This window comes from Heptranchias perlo, chromosome 7 (assembly GCF_035084215.1).
Source record: "Heptranchias perlo isolate sHepPer1 chromosome 7, sHepPer1.hap1, whole genome shotgun sequence".
In the NCBI taxonomy this organism is placed as follows: domain Eukaryota; kingdom Metazoa; phylum Chordata; class Chondrichthyes; order Hexanchiformes; family Hexanchidae; genus Heptranchias; species Heptranchias perlo.
In genome coordinates this window covers 86,896,064-86,911,488 of record NC_090331.1, presented here as the reverse complement: position 1 = coordinate 86,911,488, position 15,425 = coordinate 86,896,064, and the positions used below count along the sequence as shown (strand labels likewise).

General features: G+C 43.7%; 1 protein-coding gene across 5 annotated transcripts in view; it reads right to left on the bottom strand.

The window, feature by feature from the left end:
- The window catches only part of trak2 (trafficking protein, kinesin binding 2), a 105,130-nt gene extending 93,841 nt beyond the window's left edge, over positions 1-11,289 (bottom strand). For 3 of the 5 annotated variants that reach the window (XM_067988058.1, XM_067988062.1, XM_067988059.1), the window contains exon 1: positions 11,165-11,289. The gene's annotated coding sequence lies outside the window, so the exon portion shown is untranslated. Of the gene's footprint in view, positions 1-11,159 lie in introns of all 5 variants that reach the window. The other 2 variants (XM_067988060.1, XM_067988061.1) reach the window with 1 other exon arrangement.
- Between the last annotated feature and the right edge of the window lie 4,136 nt (positions 11,290-15,425).

Here is a 15,425-nt window from a genome sequence, read left to right as displayed (position 1 = left end):
CACACGGACTGCAGCAGTTCAAGAAGGCCGCTCACCACCACCTTCTCAAGGGCAATTAGGGATGGGCAATAAATGCCGGCCTCGCCAGCGACACCCACATCCCATGAACGAATAAAAAAAAATACATTTCAAAGTCACTATGCTTCGACTCCTACCAACATGCGCTCAGATTCGCTAGGCTTCGAGAAATAGGGCATGGCTCTCCAGGCAAGAATGTGTGCATTCCATATCAAGCAAATGCAAATTCTTAAATTGCGCACACCTCTGTAGTTTGATTTGCAGAGATTTAAGCACAATGACCCAAATTACCAAAAAAAGACAAAACCTGACGAGCAAATTCTACTCCCCACAGAAGGTTATAATCTGCCTGCGGCAATATGTCACTTTACAGCAGACTAATGCTGTTCTGGCTGAGTGTTCCTCTCTGGACGGCAAACATCAATCACGTTTCAGCTGGGCTGTCAACCTTACAGCATGGACAAGGCATTAATGGTGGGTAGATCGGGTTACTGCAATAACAGGAGTGCATGCCACTAACATTCACGTCAAACGTTATTCAGCAAGGTCAAAACCAAGTCAAGAGATTAACAAGCATTCAACTTGTAGTGAAGATACACCGACACTGAACTCTTCAGAGGGTTGTGAATCTTTGGAATTCTCTACCCCAGAGGACTGTGAATGCTCAGTTGTGTATATTCGAGGTTGAGATCGATAGATTTTTGGACCCTAAGGGAATCAAGGGATATGGGGATCGGGCGATAAAGTGGAGTTGAGGTCGAAGATCAGCTCCTATTTCTTATGTTCTGCAGTAATAAAGTGCAAATTAACAATCGTAACGCTCCTGTAAGGTAGAACCATAGAAAAAATACAGCAAAGGGGCCATTCGGCCCATTGTGTCCGTGCTGGCTCGAAGAACAACCAGGTGCCCATTCTAATCCCACCTTCCAGCACCCGGTCCTTAGCCCTGCAGCTTACAGCATTTTAGGTGCAGGTACTTTTTAAAAAGAGTTGAGGGTCCCTGCCTCTACCACCAATTCGGGCAGTGAATTCTATATACCCACCACCCTCTGGGTAAAACGTTTTTCCTCATGTCCCCTCTAATCCTTTCACCAATCAGCTTAAATCTATGTCCTCCAGTTCTTGAACTCTCCGCTAGGGGAAACAGGCACTTCCTGTTTACTCTATCTCGGCCCCTCATAATTTTGTGCACCTCAATCAAGTCTCCCCTCAGCCTCCTCTGCTCCAAGGAAAACAACCCCAGCCTACCCAATCTCTCCTCGTAGCTGCAATTTTCAAGCCCTGGCAACATTCTTGTAAATCTTCTCTGCGCTCTCTCCAGAATAATTAAGTCCTTCCTGTAATATGGCAACCAGAACTGTGCACAATACTCCAGCTGTGGCCTTACCAGCATTTTATACAGTTCCATCATTACATCCCTGCTTTTGTATTCTATACCTCGGCTAATAACGGAGAGCATTCCGAATACTTTCTTCACAACCTTATCTACCTGTACTGCCACCTTCAGGGACCTGTGCACGTGCACGTGCACGCCAAGGTCTCCCATTTCCTCTACCCCTCAATATATTCCTGTTTACTGCGTATTCCCTTTTACTGTTTGCCCTCCCTGAATGCATTACCTCACACTTCTCCGGGTTGAACTGCACTTTTCCGCCCACTCCGCCAACCCACTGATATCTTCTTGGAATCTACAGCTATCCTCTTCACTATCAACTACACTGGCAAATTTGCAGACGACACAAAAATTGTCCATCATGTGCCCTACATTCAAGTCCAAATCATTAATATATACCAAACAGCAAGGGACCCAACACAGTCCTGTGGCACACCACTGGAAACAGATTTCCATTCGCAAAGACATCCATCGACTTTTACCCTTTGTTTCCTGTTACTAAGCCAATTTTGGATCCAATTCGCCACATTTCCCTGTATCCCAAGGGCTTTTACCTTCTGACCAGTCTGCCACATGGGACCTTGTCAAATGCCTTACTGAAATCCATGTAGACAATGTCCAATGCACTACCCTCATCAATCCTCCTTGTCACTTCCTCAAAGAATTCAATCAGATTTGTAAGACATGATCTTCCCTGAACAAATCCATGCTGACTATCCCAGATTAAACCAAGTGACAGTTTATCCTATCTCTCAGTATTGATTTTAATAGTTTGCCCACCACCGAGGTAAGACTGACCAGCCTATAATTGTTCAGCTTTTCCCTCGTACCCTTTTTAAACAATGGTACTATGTTTCCAGTCTCCCAATACCTCCCCTGTATTTAGTGAGGATTGGAAAATGATCCTCAGAGCATCCGCTATTTCCTCCCTGGCTTCCTTCAATAGCCTAGGATACAATCCATCCGGCCCTGGTGACTTATTCAACTTTCAAGGATTCCAGTCCCTTTAGTACTTCCTCTTTTGTAATGTTTACCGTATCCAATATTTCACACCTCTCCTCTTTAACTACTACGTCTGGATCATCCCTTTCCTTTGTGAATACAGAGACAAAATATTCATTTAAAACCCTACCCACATCCTCTGCTTCTACACACAAGTTACCCTCATCATCCCTGATAGGTCCCACCTTTTCCTTAGCTAGGTGTAGAATAGCAATGTGTGTGGTGGGCAAAGGAATACTTTAAAACAAAGCACTCTTCCATTCCCAAAAACTCATGTAGGTTAAAAAAAATTTCACCCAGTACCACACTGGGTGTGGTGCTTGAATATTTGATATCATATTGAAGCACTGATTACTTGTTAGATGAAATTAGTAGGCAACGGAGCCAGGGAGATGCTAATCCAAAATAGATTTGGATTACCTAATCAAACAGGTAAGAGCCAACTTGGTTTGAGTTTGCCGGAGATGGGTAAACTGAAAACCCACCACCGCAGAGCGGATACAATGAAGTGTTTTGAGTACACGGCTTTCACGCAACAACATTGCTTAGAATGTTACCTTTAACCCAGTGTATACGGCAGATACACTATCAAGCCCATCTTCACCTTAACAAAACTACCCATTAACTGCACTGAAAGAAAAAAGACTTGCGTTTATACAGCACCTTTCATGATCTCAGGACATGCTAAAAGCACTTTACAGCCAATTAAGTTTTTTTTAAAAGTGTCATCACTGTTGCAATGCAGGAAACATGGCGGCCAATTTACACACAAGGTCCCATAAACAGCAATGTGATAATGACCAGATAATCTGTTTTTAGGTGCTGCTTGAGGCATTAATATTGGCCAGGATACTGAGGAGAACTCCCCTGCTCCTCTTCGAAATAGTGCCATAGTATCTTTTACATCCACCTAAAGGGGCAGACAGAGCCTCGGTTTAACATCTCAACCAAAAGACATAAACATGCCAAGCCTGCTTTTGGGACTTGTCAAGAGAGGAGGAATGTCACATGTACACTGCCAAATTGTCAGCCTTTTGCAATGTAGAACTGTATTTCCTTCTCTTCCCTTCCCTTCCCCCCCGCCCCTCCACAAGCCCCTCTCCCATGACTGAAAGTACATAGCGGATTCTGACCCTCATAAAAATACCACACCTCCCGACAGCTGTGTAATTACTTGTAGCTGCAATTAAAGCAAACCAAATCTTCAGCCTGCATCCACAGAGTCCTAAACCCCTTCTCAAACTGCTGTGTGCAAGGGCATGTTTCAACAAGCGCTGCCAGATCACATTACGTGCGGGCAGGCTTGCTGACTTCTGGCAGTAAGTCAAAGAAATCAAGGTCACCTGAGGCGTACAGTGTGTAGTTACTGCAGCACCTGAAAAAGAAACTTGCATGTATACAGCGCCTTTCACCACCTCAGGGTGTCCCAAAGCGCTTTACAGCGCAGAGTGTAACTAGCAGGGTCGATAAGGGGGAACCAGTGGATGTAGTATATTTGAATTTTCAAAAGGCATTCGATAAGATGCCACATAAAAGGTTGTTACACAAGGTTAGGGCTCATAGGATTGGGGGTAATGTATTAGCGTGGAATGAGGATTGGTTAATGGACGTAAAACAGAGAGTAGGAATAAATGGGTCATTTTCGGGTTGGCAGGTTCTATCTAGTGGGGTGCCACAAAGATCAGTGCTTGGGCCTCAACTGTTTACAATCTATATCAATGACTTAGATGAGGGAACCAAGTGTAACGTATCCAAGTCTGCTGACGATACTAAGCTAGGTGGGAAAGTAAGCTGCGAGAAGGATGCAAAGGGATACAGACAGGTTAAGCGAGTGGGCGAGAAGGTGGCAGATTGAATATAATATGGGGAAATGTGAAATTATCCTTTAGTAGGAAAAATAGCAAAGCAGAATATTTTTCAAAAGGTGAGAGACTAAGAAATGTTGATCATCAGAGGAATTTGGGTGTCCTTGTACATGAATCACAGAAAGTTAACAGAGAAAAATGCAAGCAATTAGGAAGACAAATGGGTATGTTAGCCTTTATTGCAAGGGAGTTGGGGTATAAGAACATAAGAAATAGCAGGGGCCATATGGCCCCTCTAACCCGCTCCATCATTCAATAAGATCATGGCTGATCATCGACTTCAACTCTACTTTCCCACCCAATCCCCATATCCCTTGATTCTCTTACAGTCCAAAAATCTATTGATCTTATCCTTGAATATACTCAATGACTGAACATCCACAGCCCTCTGGGATAGAGAATTCCAAAGATTCACAACCCTGAGAGTAAAGAAATTCCTCCTCATTTCAGTTCTAAATGGCCGACCTCTTATCTTGAGACTATGCCCCCTAGTTCTAGACTCTCCTGCAGGGGAAACAGCCTCTCAGCATCTATCCTGTTAACTCCTCTCAGAATCTTATATGTTTCAATGAGATCACCTCTCAATCTTCTAAACTCTAGAGAGTACAAGCGCATTCTATACAATCTCTCCTCATAGGACAACCCTCTCATCCCAGGAATCAATCCAGGGAACCTTCGTTTCACCCCCTCTAAGGCAAGTATATCCTTCCTTGGGTAAGGAGACCAAAATTGTACTCAGTACTCCAGGTGCGGTCTCACTAAAGCCCTGTACAATTGCAGCAAGACTTCCTTACTCTTGTACTCCAACCCTTGCAATAAAGACCAATATACCATTTGCCTTCCTAATTGCTTGCTGTATCTGCATGTTAACTTTGGGTTTTGTATACAAGGGCACCCAAATCCCTCTGAACACCAACATTTAATAGCTTCTCATCATTTGAAAAATATTGTTTTTGTATTCTTTCTTCCAAAGTGAAAAACCTCACATTTCCCCAAATTATACTCCATCTGTCAGCTTCTTGCCCATTCACTTAACCCTTTGCAGACTCTCTGTCCTCACAGCTTACTTTCCCACCTAGCTATGTATCATCAGCAAACTTGGATACATTACACTTGGTCCCTTCACCTAAGTCACTAAAATAGATGGTAAATAGCTGAGGCCCAAGCACTGATCCTTGTGGCAACCCACTAGTTTCAGCCTACCAACCTGAGAATGATCCGTTTATTCCTACTCTCTGTTAACCAATCCTCTATCCATGCTAATATATTATCCCTGACCCCATGAGCCCTTATCTTGTGTAACAACCTTTTGTCTGGCACCTTATCAAATGCCTTTTGAAAATCCAAATATACAAATCCACTGGTTCCCCTTTATCTAACCAGCTAGTTACATCCGCAAAAAACTCTAACAGGGAAATTGTGTTTGACAAATCTTTCATAAAACCATGTTGACTCTGCCTAATCATATTATGATTTCCTAAGTGCCCCGTTACCATGCCCTTAATAATAGATTCCAGCATTTTCCTGACTACTGATGTCAGGCTAACTGGCCTGTAGTTCCCTGTTTTCTCTCTCCCTCCTTTCTTGAATAGTGGGGTCACATTTGTTACCTTCCAATCCACTGGGGCAGTTCTAGCACGTAGGGAATTTTGGAAGATCACAACCAACGCATCCACTATCTCTGTAGCCACCTCTTTTAGAACCCTAGGGTGTAGGCCGTCTGGTCCAGGGGATTTATTGGCTTTTAGTCTCATTAATTTCTCCAGTACTTTTTCTTTACTAATATTAATTACTTTAAATTCCTCACTCTCATTCTTGCTTCCCCACTATTTCTGTGTTTTTTTTGTGTCTTCCACTGTGAAGACAGATACAAAATATTTGTTTAACATCTCTGCAATTTCAATATTCCTCATTATAATTTCTCCTGTCTCAGCCTCTAAGGGACCCACGTTTACGATTGCTACTCTCTTCCTTCTTACATACGTGTGGGAGCGCTTACAATCTGTTTTTATATTTTTTATTCTTATCACCTATTTTCTCTCAATTTTTTGGCCATCCTTTGCTGGTTTCTAAAACTCTCCTTGCCTCTTTTAATCCAATACTATCCTTAACTTCTTTAGTCAGCCACGGATGGATCACTTTTTCCATGGGGTTTTTATTCCTCAATAGAATGTATTTTCATTGAGAATTATAAAATATTTCTTTAAACGTTCGCCATTGCTTATCTACCATCATATCTTTTAATCGAATTTCCCAATCAACTTTAGCCAACTCGCCCCTCATATCTATGTAATTGGCTTTAAGTTTAAGACTCTAGTTTTGGACTTAAGTGCGTCACTCTCAAATTCAATGTGAAATTCTAACATATTATGATCACTCTACCCCAGAGGATGCCTTACTATAAGATCATTAATTAACCCTGTCTCATTACACAAGATAAGATCTAAAATGGCCCGTTCCCTGATAGTTTCCTAGAACAATATGTCGTGGAAACAGTCTCGAATGCATTCCATGAACCAGTCTTCCAAACTACTTCTGCCAATCTGATTTGTCGAATCTGTATGAAGATTAAAGAAAGTTCCCCATGATCATTGCATTAACTTTGTTACAAGCTCCTCTTAGTTCTTGATTAATGCTCTGTCCAACAGTATAACTACAGTTACGGGGACTATAAACTACTCCCACCAGTGTTTTCTGCCCCTTGTTATTTCTTATAATGATGTGAAGATGCCGGTGATGGACTGGGGTGGACAAATGTAAGGAATCTTACAACACCAGGTTATAGTCCAACAGTTTTATTTGAAAATCACAAGCTTTCGGAGCTTACCTCCTTCGTCAGGTGTGAGTGAAGGGTTCTAAAATCGCATAGCATATATTAGGCTGGAAGACGATCACAGCAATCAAAGGTGTCGTTGGTGTTCAGACAGGTTAGCCACGGAAAACATTACATCCCAGTATACTGAATACACAATGGGTCAGATTACACAGACAGAGAGAGAAAGAGACCTGAGAGAGAGAGAGTGAGTGAGTGTCCAGTTGTATTAAAAACAGATAACTTTTTTTTCCCCCCGCTGGTGGGGTTACGTGTAGCGTGACATGAACCCAAGATCCCGGTTGAGGCCGTCCTCATGGGTGCGGAACTTGGCTATCAATTTCTGCTCGACGATTTTGTGTTGTCGTGTGTCTCGAAGGCCGCCTTGGAGAACGCTTACCCGAAGATCGGTGGCTGAATGTCCTTGACTGCTGAAGTGTTCCCCCGACTGGGAGGGAACCCTCCTGTCTGGCGATTGTTGCGCGGTGTCCGTTCATCCGTTGTCGCAGTGTCTGCACGGTCTCGCCAATGTACCATGCTCCGGGGCATCCTTTCCTGCAACGTATGAGGTAGACAACGTTGGCCGAGTTACAGGAGTATGAACCATGTACCTGGTGGGTGGTACATGGTTCGTACTCCTGTGACTCGGCCAACGTTGTCTACCTCATACGTTGCAGGAAAGGATGCCCCGGAGCATGGTACATTGGCGAGACCGTGCAGACACTGCGACAACGGATGAACGGACACCGCGCAACAATCGCCAGACAGGAGGGTTCCCTCCCAGTCGGGGAACACTTCAGCAGTCAAGGACATTCAGCCACCGATCTTCGGGTAAGCGTTCTCCAAGGCGGCCTTCGAGACACACGACAACGCAAAATCGTCGAGCAGAAATTGATAGCCAAGTTCCGCACCCATGAGGACGGCCTCAACCGGGATCTTGGGTTCATGTCACGCTACACGTAACCCCACCAGCGGGGGGAAAAGTGTTATCTGTTTTTAATACAACTGGACACTCACTCACTCTCTCTCTCTCTCTCTCAGGTCTCTTTCTCTCTCTGTCTGTGTAATCTGACCCATTGTGTATTCAGTATACTGGGATGTAATGTTTTCCGTGGCTAACCTGTCTGAACACCAACGACACCTTTGATTGCTGTGATCGTCTCCCAGCCTAATATATGCTATGCGATTTTAGAACCCTTCACTCACTCACCTGACGAAGGAGGTAAGCTCCAAAAGCTTGTGATTTTCAAATAAAACTGTTGGACTATAACCTGGTGTTGTAAGATTCCTTACATATTTCTTATAAGAGTAAGGAAGTCTTGCTGCAATTATATAGGCTCTCATGCGACCACACCTGGAGTACAGTGTACAGTTTTGGTCTCCTCACCCAATACTTGCCTTAGAGGGGGTGCAACAAAGTTATTTGTATCCTTGTCCGTGAAGACAGAACCAAAGTATTTGTTTAATTGCTCTGCCATTTCCCTGTTCCCCATTATAAATTCTCCCGTTTCTGACCGTAAGGGACCTACATTTGTCTTCATTAATCTTTTTCTTTTTACATACTTGTAGAAGCTTTTACAGTCCACTTTTATGTTCCTTGCAATACTCTCATACTCTCTTTTTTCCCCCTCTTAATCAATCTCTTGGTCCTTTTTTGCTAAATTCTAAACTGCTCCCAATCCTCAGGCTTGCTACTTTATATGACTCCTCTTTGGATCTAATACTGTCCTTAATTTCTTTTGTTAGCCATGGTTGGGCCGCTTTTCCTTTTGTGTTTTTGCGCCCGAGAGGAATGTATAATTGTTGCAATTCATGCATTCGTTCCTTAAATGTTAGCCATTGCCAATCCACCGTCATGCCTTTTAATGAAGCTTCCCAATCTATCATAGCCAACTCAACCAATTAGAAAGAAGATAAAGGCAGACACAAAACCAATGAGTAAGAAAACTGACCAACTGCTCAATACAGAAGACACTCAACAAGAAATGTTATGATGGGTGGCCCACATCAAACCCTTTGAATTTCACAATGTGAGGTTTGAAGTAATTTGAAGCCCGGTGTGTACTGCAGATACACTATCAAGCCTATCTTTACTTCAACAAGACGACCCACTAACTACACAGAAACATGCCAAGCCTGATTTTGTGGTGGGGGAGGGAAAAAGAGAAGTGTCATATTTACACTGCCAAATAATCAGTCTTTTGCCTTGTAGAACTGTATTTCCTTCCTTCTCTTCCTCCCCCACCCTCTCTCGCATGGCCAAAACAAGTAGCAGATTATGATCATAATTTTTGATTTTGATGTGCATTGCACGCAAAGGAAAATACTTAAGTGAACTTCTGAAACTGAAAATCCTTTGTTAGAAAAATCAGAGTGCTTGTTTGACATACTCCCAGAGTAAAGACATGAAGCTCAGAGCCATGTGCACTGACTGACACAGTACATAATCTGATGGGGTGGGGAGTGTCCAGCTGAGAAAAACAAATATATACTTTTTTCTTTCAATATTCTTAACATCCACAAATATCTCAGCAGCAGATAAGGTTGGCAAATCTGACAATGTATTCCTGGAGGTTTCACACGACCCTCCTGCCTCCAACTGCCCCGCCCCCCACACTCCCACCACTGGTCGTCCAAAACATCCACCCTGATGACGTACAGACTTCCTACACCAATCAGAAAGCGAAGACTCTTCATTACCCAATTAGATGAATCTTGCCTGTCAGTCACACAGACTTTTTTCCCCATCTCCAATATTTTTATAACTAATAAACAGAAGTGTTAAAAAAAAGTTTTTTTCATTTTCTTTGAACACCCCTATGATTTTTCTCCTGGCTTTCTCGCAGCGGTGTCTTGGAGATTAACCTTTAATTCCTGGAGATTCCAGGCCAATCCTGGAGGGTTGGCAACCCAAGGAACAGTTCAACAATATATCCTCAGGTGCTCAAATTTCCTGTGATTTTTTTAAAAATTGATTTTAAAATTCTCTTGAACGTCCAGGCTAAGCCTCACTCAGTTTACTCACGAAGACTGGAAGGGACCGTTGAGGTCCATCTGATTGGTCACGAGATTTTCCATCTCATGCCTCTCAACCACTTTCACTGCCAAAAAAAAAATCTATCCAGTTCCCTCTTGAATTTGCCAACACAGCCCGCTTATTTTTAATTACTTAAAAAGACTTCACCATAAAATGGCAGCAATGACTAGCAGCTTTAGATCAAGTTAAAATAGTCAAATACAACCTGTGAAATATTAATCGATAAGTGATAAAACAACAAGGCTACAAAACATAACACAATGACTGGATCTGTTGCTCAAAAACGTGTCTTCAAGATTTTCATCTTGACCGCCATGCCACTGTGTAAATCTGCCGTACCACTACTGTGAGCAATAGTCAATGTAAATTTAAAATGAAACAAAACATTTCAGTGGTGTAGTGGAGCACCACGCAAACACTCACAGGTCAGTGCTCGGGGTATAGCACTAAATGTTGAAATGGGGTGTGGGGGGAACTGCCAGAGATAAACAGATGTAAGGAATCTTACAACACCAGGTTATAGTCCAACAGTTTAAACAGTCTAAACTGTTGGACACTAACCTGGTGTTGTAAGATTCCTTACATCTGTCCACCTCAGTCCATCACCGGCATCTCCACATCAGAGATAAACAAAACAATGGCACAAAATACGATAAAAAAGGGGCTAGAGAAACAGGACCGGGTGGTGGGAGAGGGACGGACGGAATAGGAAGGTCAGGGGCGCCCGACCGGGGGGCAGCCGTCACATGGGGGATGGGGGGGGGGGGGTGAGAAGGGAATGCCAGAGGGGCTGGAGGGGGCAATAACAGTGGAGGTAAAAATGACTGAGGGAGTATTAATAAAAGAACAGAGAGCGGGGAATCAGGAGATGAATAAACGCGTGTATCGGGAGCTCAGGCACCAGGTCCCTGCGGCACAGCTGGCGCTGGGGTCCGCCGCTCCGCCCTGGGCCCGGCGCCATCTCCCGGGCCCGCGACCCTCACTCTCATACACTTAATCCCGGCCGCGCAAACTCTACCGTCAAACACCAACCTTACCGGCGAGTCCGAGCCGCGCTGAACCCGTCATCCCTCGGAGCAGGCCGACAGATTCCGGCCGCCGGTTCGGGAAACAAAAAGGCGAAACCGAGCGGACAGACCTTAGCAACCAGCACCTTCCCCACCCAATCGTCATCAACAATAGACTGATCGGCTCAGTCACTGTTACCCAATACTTTGAACGTCATCATTAAGGGACCACGAAGAAATGGCAATCCTATTCGAACTTGGAGGACAGCGCCCCCTCACGATTACAGGAAGCAATGACACATGGGAAGTAATTATGGCGATTTCGCAATATGTGAAATGGGAGTTGGAGCATCTTCAAGTTTTAGTAAGATTGCCAAGTGACTCATTTTCTGGAGAAATACCAATGTGCACTTTTTAATCACTTCTCCATTCATAAACTTTGAAAAATACCATCAGCTGTTCGGGCAGCGAATTCCATACACCCACCACCCTCTGGGTAAAAAGATTTTCCTCATGTCCCCTCTAATCCTTCCGCCAATCAGCTTAAATCTATGTTCTCTAGTTCTTGAACTCTCCGCTAGGGGAAACAGGTACTTCCTGTCTACTCTATTTGGGTCCCTCATAATTTTGTACACCTCAATCAACCTCCTCTGCTCCAAGGAAAACAACCCCAGCTTATCCAATCTCTCCTCGTAGCTGCAATTTTCAAGCCCCGGCAACATTCTTGTAAATCTTCTCTGCACTCTCTCCAGAGCAATTACGTCCTTCCTTTAATGTGGTGACCAGAACTGTGCACAATACTCCAGCTGTGGCCTTACCAGCGTTTTATACAGTTCCATCATTACATCTCTGCTTTTGTATTCTATACCTCGGTTAATAATGGAGAGCATTCCGAATGCTTTCTTCACAACCTTATCTACCTGTACTGCCACCTTCAGGGACCTGTGCACATGCAATCCAAGGTCTCTCACTTCCTCTACCCCTCAATATATTCCCGTTTACTGCGTATTCCCTTTTACTGTTTGCCCTCCCTGAGTGCATTACCTTACACTTCTCCGGGTTGAACTCCATTTTCCACTTTTCCGCCCACTCCACCAACCCACTGATATCTTCTTGGAATCTACAGCTATCCTCTTCACTATCAACTATATGGCCAATTTTTGTGTCGTCTGCAAATTTGCCAATCATGCCCCCTACATTCAAATCCAAATCATTAATATATTCCACAAACAGCAAGGGACCCAACACTGGGTCCTGTGGCACACCACTGGAAACAGATTTCCTTTCGCAAAGACACCCATCGACTTTTACCCTTTGTTTCCTGTTACTGAGCCAATTTTGGATCCAATTCGCCACATTTCCCTGTATCCCATGGGCTTTTACCTTCTGACCAGTCTGCCACATGGGACCTTGTCAAATGCCTCACTAAAATCCATGTAGACAACATCCAATGCACTACCCTCATCAATCCTTCTTGTCACTCCCTCAAAGAATTCAATCAGATTTGTAAGGCATGATCTTCCCTGAACAAATCCATGCTGACTATCCCTGATTAAACCATGCCTTTCCAAATGACAGTTTATCCTTTCTCTCAGTATTGATTCTAATAGTTTGCCCACCACCGAAGTAAGACTGACTGGCCTATAATTGTTCGGCCTTTCCCTGGTACCCTTTTTAAACAATGGTACTACGTTTGCAGTCTTCCAGTCCTCCGGTACCTCCCCTGTATTTAGTGAGGATTGGAAAATGATCCTCAGAGCATCCGCTATTTCCACCCTGGCTTCCTTCAATAGCCTAGGAAACAATCCATGCGGCCCTGGTGACTTATCAACTTTCAAGGATTCCTGCCCCTCTAGTACTTGCTCTCTCCTCTTTAACTACTACGTCTGGATCACCCACTTCTGCCAAATCACCTCTTGGTTCTGCAAAATTTGCCTTCCCCCAATTTAAAACTTTTACTCCTGATTTAACTCTGTCCTTTTCCATAATAATGCTAAAACTAACTGAATTGTGGTCACTATTCCCAATATGGTCACCCACTGTCACTTCATCCACTTGCCCATCTTCATTTCCCAGGACTAAATCTAGAATTGCATCCCCTCTTGTTGGGCTTGTCACGTACTGGCTGAAAAAGTTCTCCTGGACACCGATCAAGAATTTTGCACCCTCTGTGCCCCTCACACTGTTTGAATTCCAGTTGATGTTAGGGTAGTTGAAGTCCCCTACTATTATTGCCCTCTTATTTTTGCACTCAGAAATTTGCCTACATGTTTGTTCTTCTATCTCCCTTTCGCTATTCGGGGGTCTATAGTACACTCCTAGTAGTGTGACTGCCCCTTTTTTATTTCTTAGCTCAACCCATATGGCCTCGATTGATGATCCATTTAGCATTTCTTCCCTTTCCACAACTGTAATTGATTCTTTAACCAATAAAGCTACCCCCTCCTTTTTTTATCACCCACTCTATCCTGCCTGAAAACTCTATATCCAGGGATATTGAGCTGCCAATTATCCCCCTCTTTAAGCCAGGTTTCCGTTATAGCAATGATATCATGCTGCCATGTGTCTATCTGTGCTCTTAGCTCATCTGCTTTGTTTGTAATACTCCTTGCATTGAAGTATATACTCTTTAACCCCATCAAATTCCTGTGCTGAACACTATTTAACCTTTGCTTCTTTTGCCTTTCAGAGTCGCTAACTATGTCACTAACTGCTTTTCTACTTCCCGTTTCCTGGTTTGAATTTGTCCTATCTGTACCTGCCCTTTGGTTCCCGTCTCCCTGCCATACTAGTTTAAACCCTCCCCAACTGAACTAGCAAATGCCCCCGCGAGGATATTGGTCCTGGTTCTGCTTGGCTGCAATCCGTCCAGCCTTTCCCAGAATCGGTTCCAATGCCTCAGGAATTTAAATCCCTCCCTCCTACACCATGTCTCAAGCCACACATTCATCTGGTCTATTCTCCTAGTTCTGCTGTCGCTAGCACGTGGCACTGGGAGTAATCCTGAGATTACTACCTTAGAGGTCCTGCTTTTTAATTTATTTCCTAACTCCCTATAATCTGCTTGCAGGACCTCATCCCTTTTTAGTTGATCAATAAGAATGACATTTGGATGTCCCAGTGACATTAGGAAAACAAATGTACAATTGCCCCCTTGTAAGGAGGCACAACTAATAGAACAATTTAAACATAATATCTAGTTTGAACAAAGCCAAAAAGAGCCTTATAAAACAAAAATCATAATAGTATTGTGTGTCTATCAGACACTCCTGTCCCTGCGGTGGCCACCTGTCGCGGAAGGCCTCAAGCGCGCCGGTGGACACTGCATGCTCCCTCTCCAGGGCTCCCCGGGCACGGACAAGACTGCGGAACAGAGGCAGGCAGCCAGAGCACTCCTCCCCTTAAGCCGCAGCCATCCTAGACTTGTGAATTGTCTCCACAGATGCTGACTGACCTGTGTGATTCCAGGATTTTCTGTTTTTGTTTCACTATTTCTCACTAGGGTTGCTAACTCTGCTTGGACGTATTTCTGGAGGTTTCATCATGACTAATTACCCTGACATTCCCACATTGGTCACACTCGACACGCCCAGCCTTCCCACACTAATTGGAAAACTAACAGACTCTTTGTTACTCAATTGAATGATTCTTGACTGTCAGTCAAACAGCCTTTTTCCTCATCTCCAATATTTTTATAATAAACAAAAATGATCAAAGAAAATGAAAAAAAACACTCAATTTTTTTAATGTCCCTATGATTTTTCTCCTGTTGATTAATCTTTAATTCCTGGAGACTCCAGAACCGCCCTGGAGGGTTGGCAGTCTTATTTTTCGCATATGATAGGAGGCGATTCAAGCATACCTGAGCCTCTCCTCCCCTGCTATTCACAGATGTGTACTTTGCAGCAGAGTTCACTAGATAGTGATGAGACTGGTATACCTGAATGACATTTCCCCTCCCTCACCCAAGAGACCAGTTCTAGTGCCCCTGATGGCAGCCTGAGAAAGATCAGCTTGCTTAGTGCAAATCAAGGATCAAACCTGGGACTTCCCTGCTCTGCATGGCTTGCTTCTACACTGGGTGGTGCATTTATTGATTGAGCCACCCAGATAATCTTTTTTTTAAAGATAAAGGAATTTCCATTTGCTATTGTGAGGGAGAATAGCCAAAATGTCTGCAGGTCGTTTTTTTTCATGATAATGTCATATGGAAGTAATGCAGCGTTGGTTTTACAAATTGGGTCATCGTGACACAGTATTTATCAATGAAACAAAGTGATTTGCTAAATGA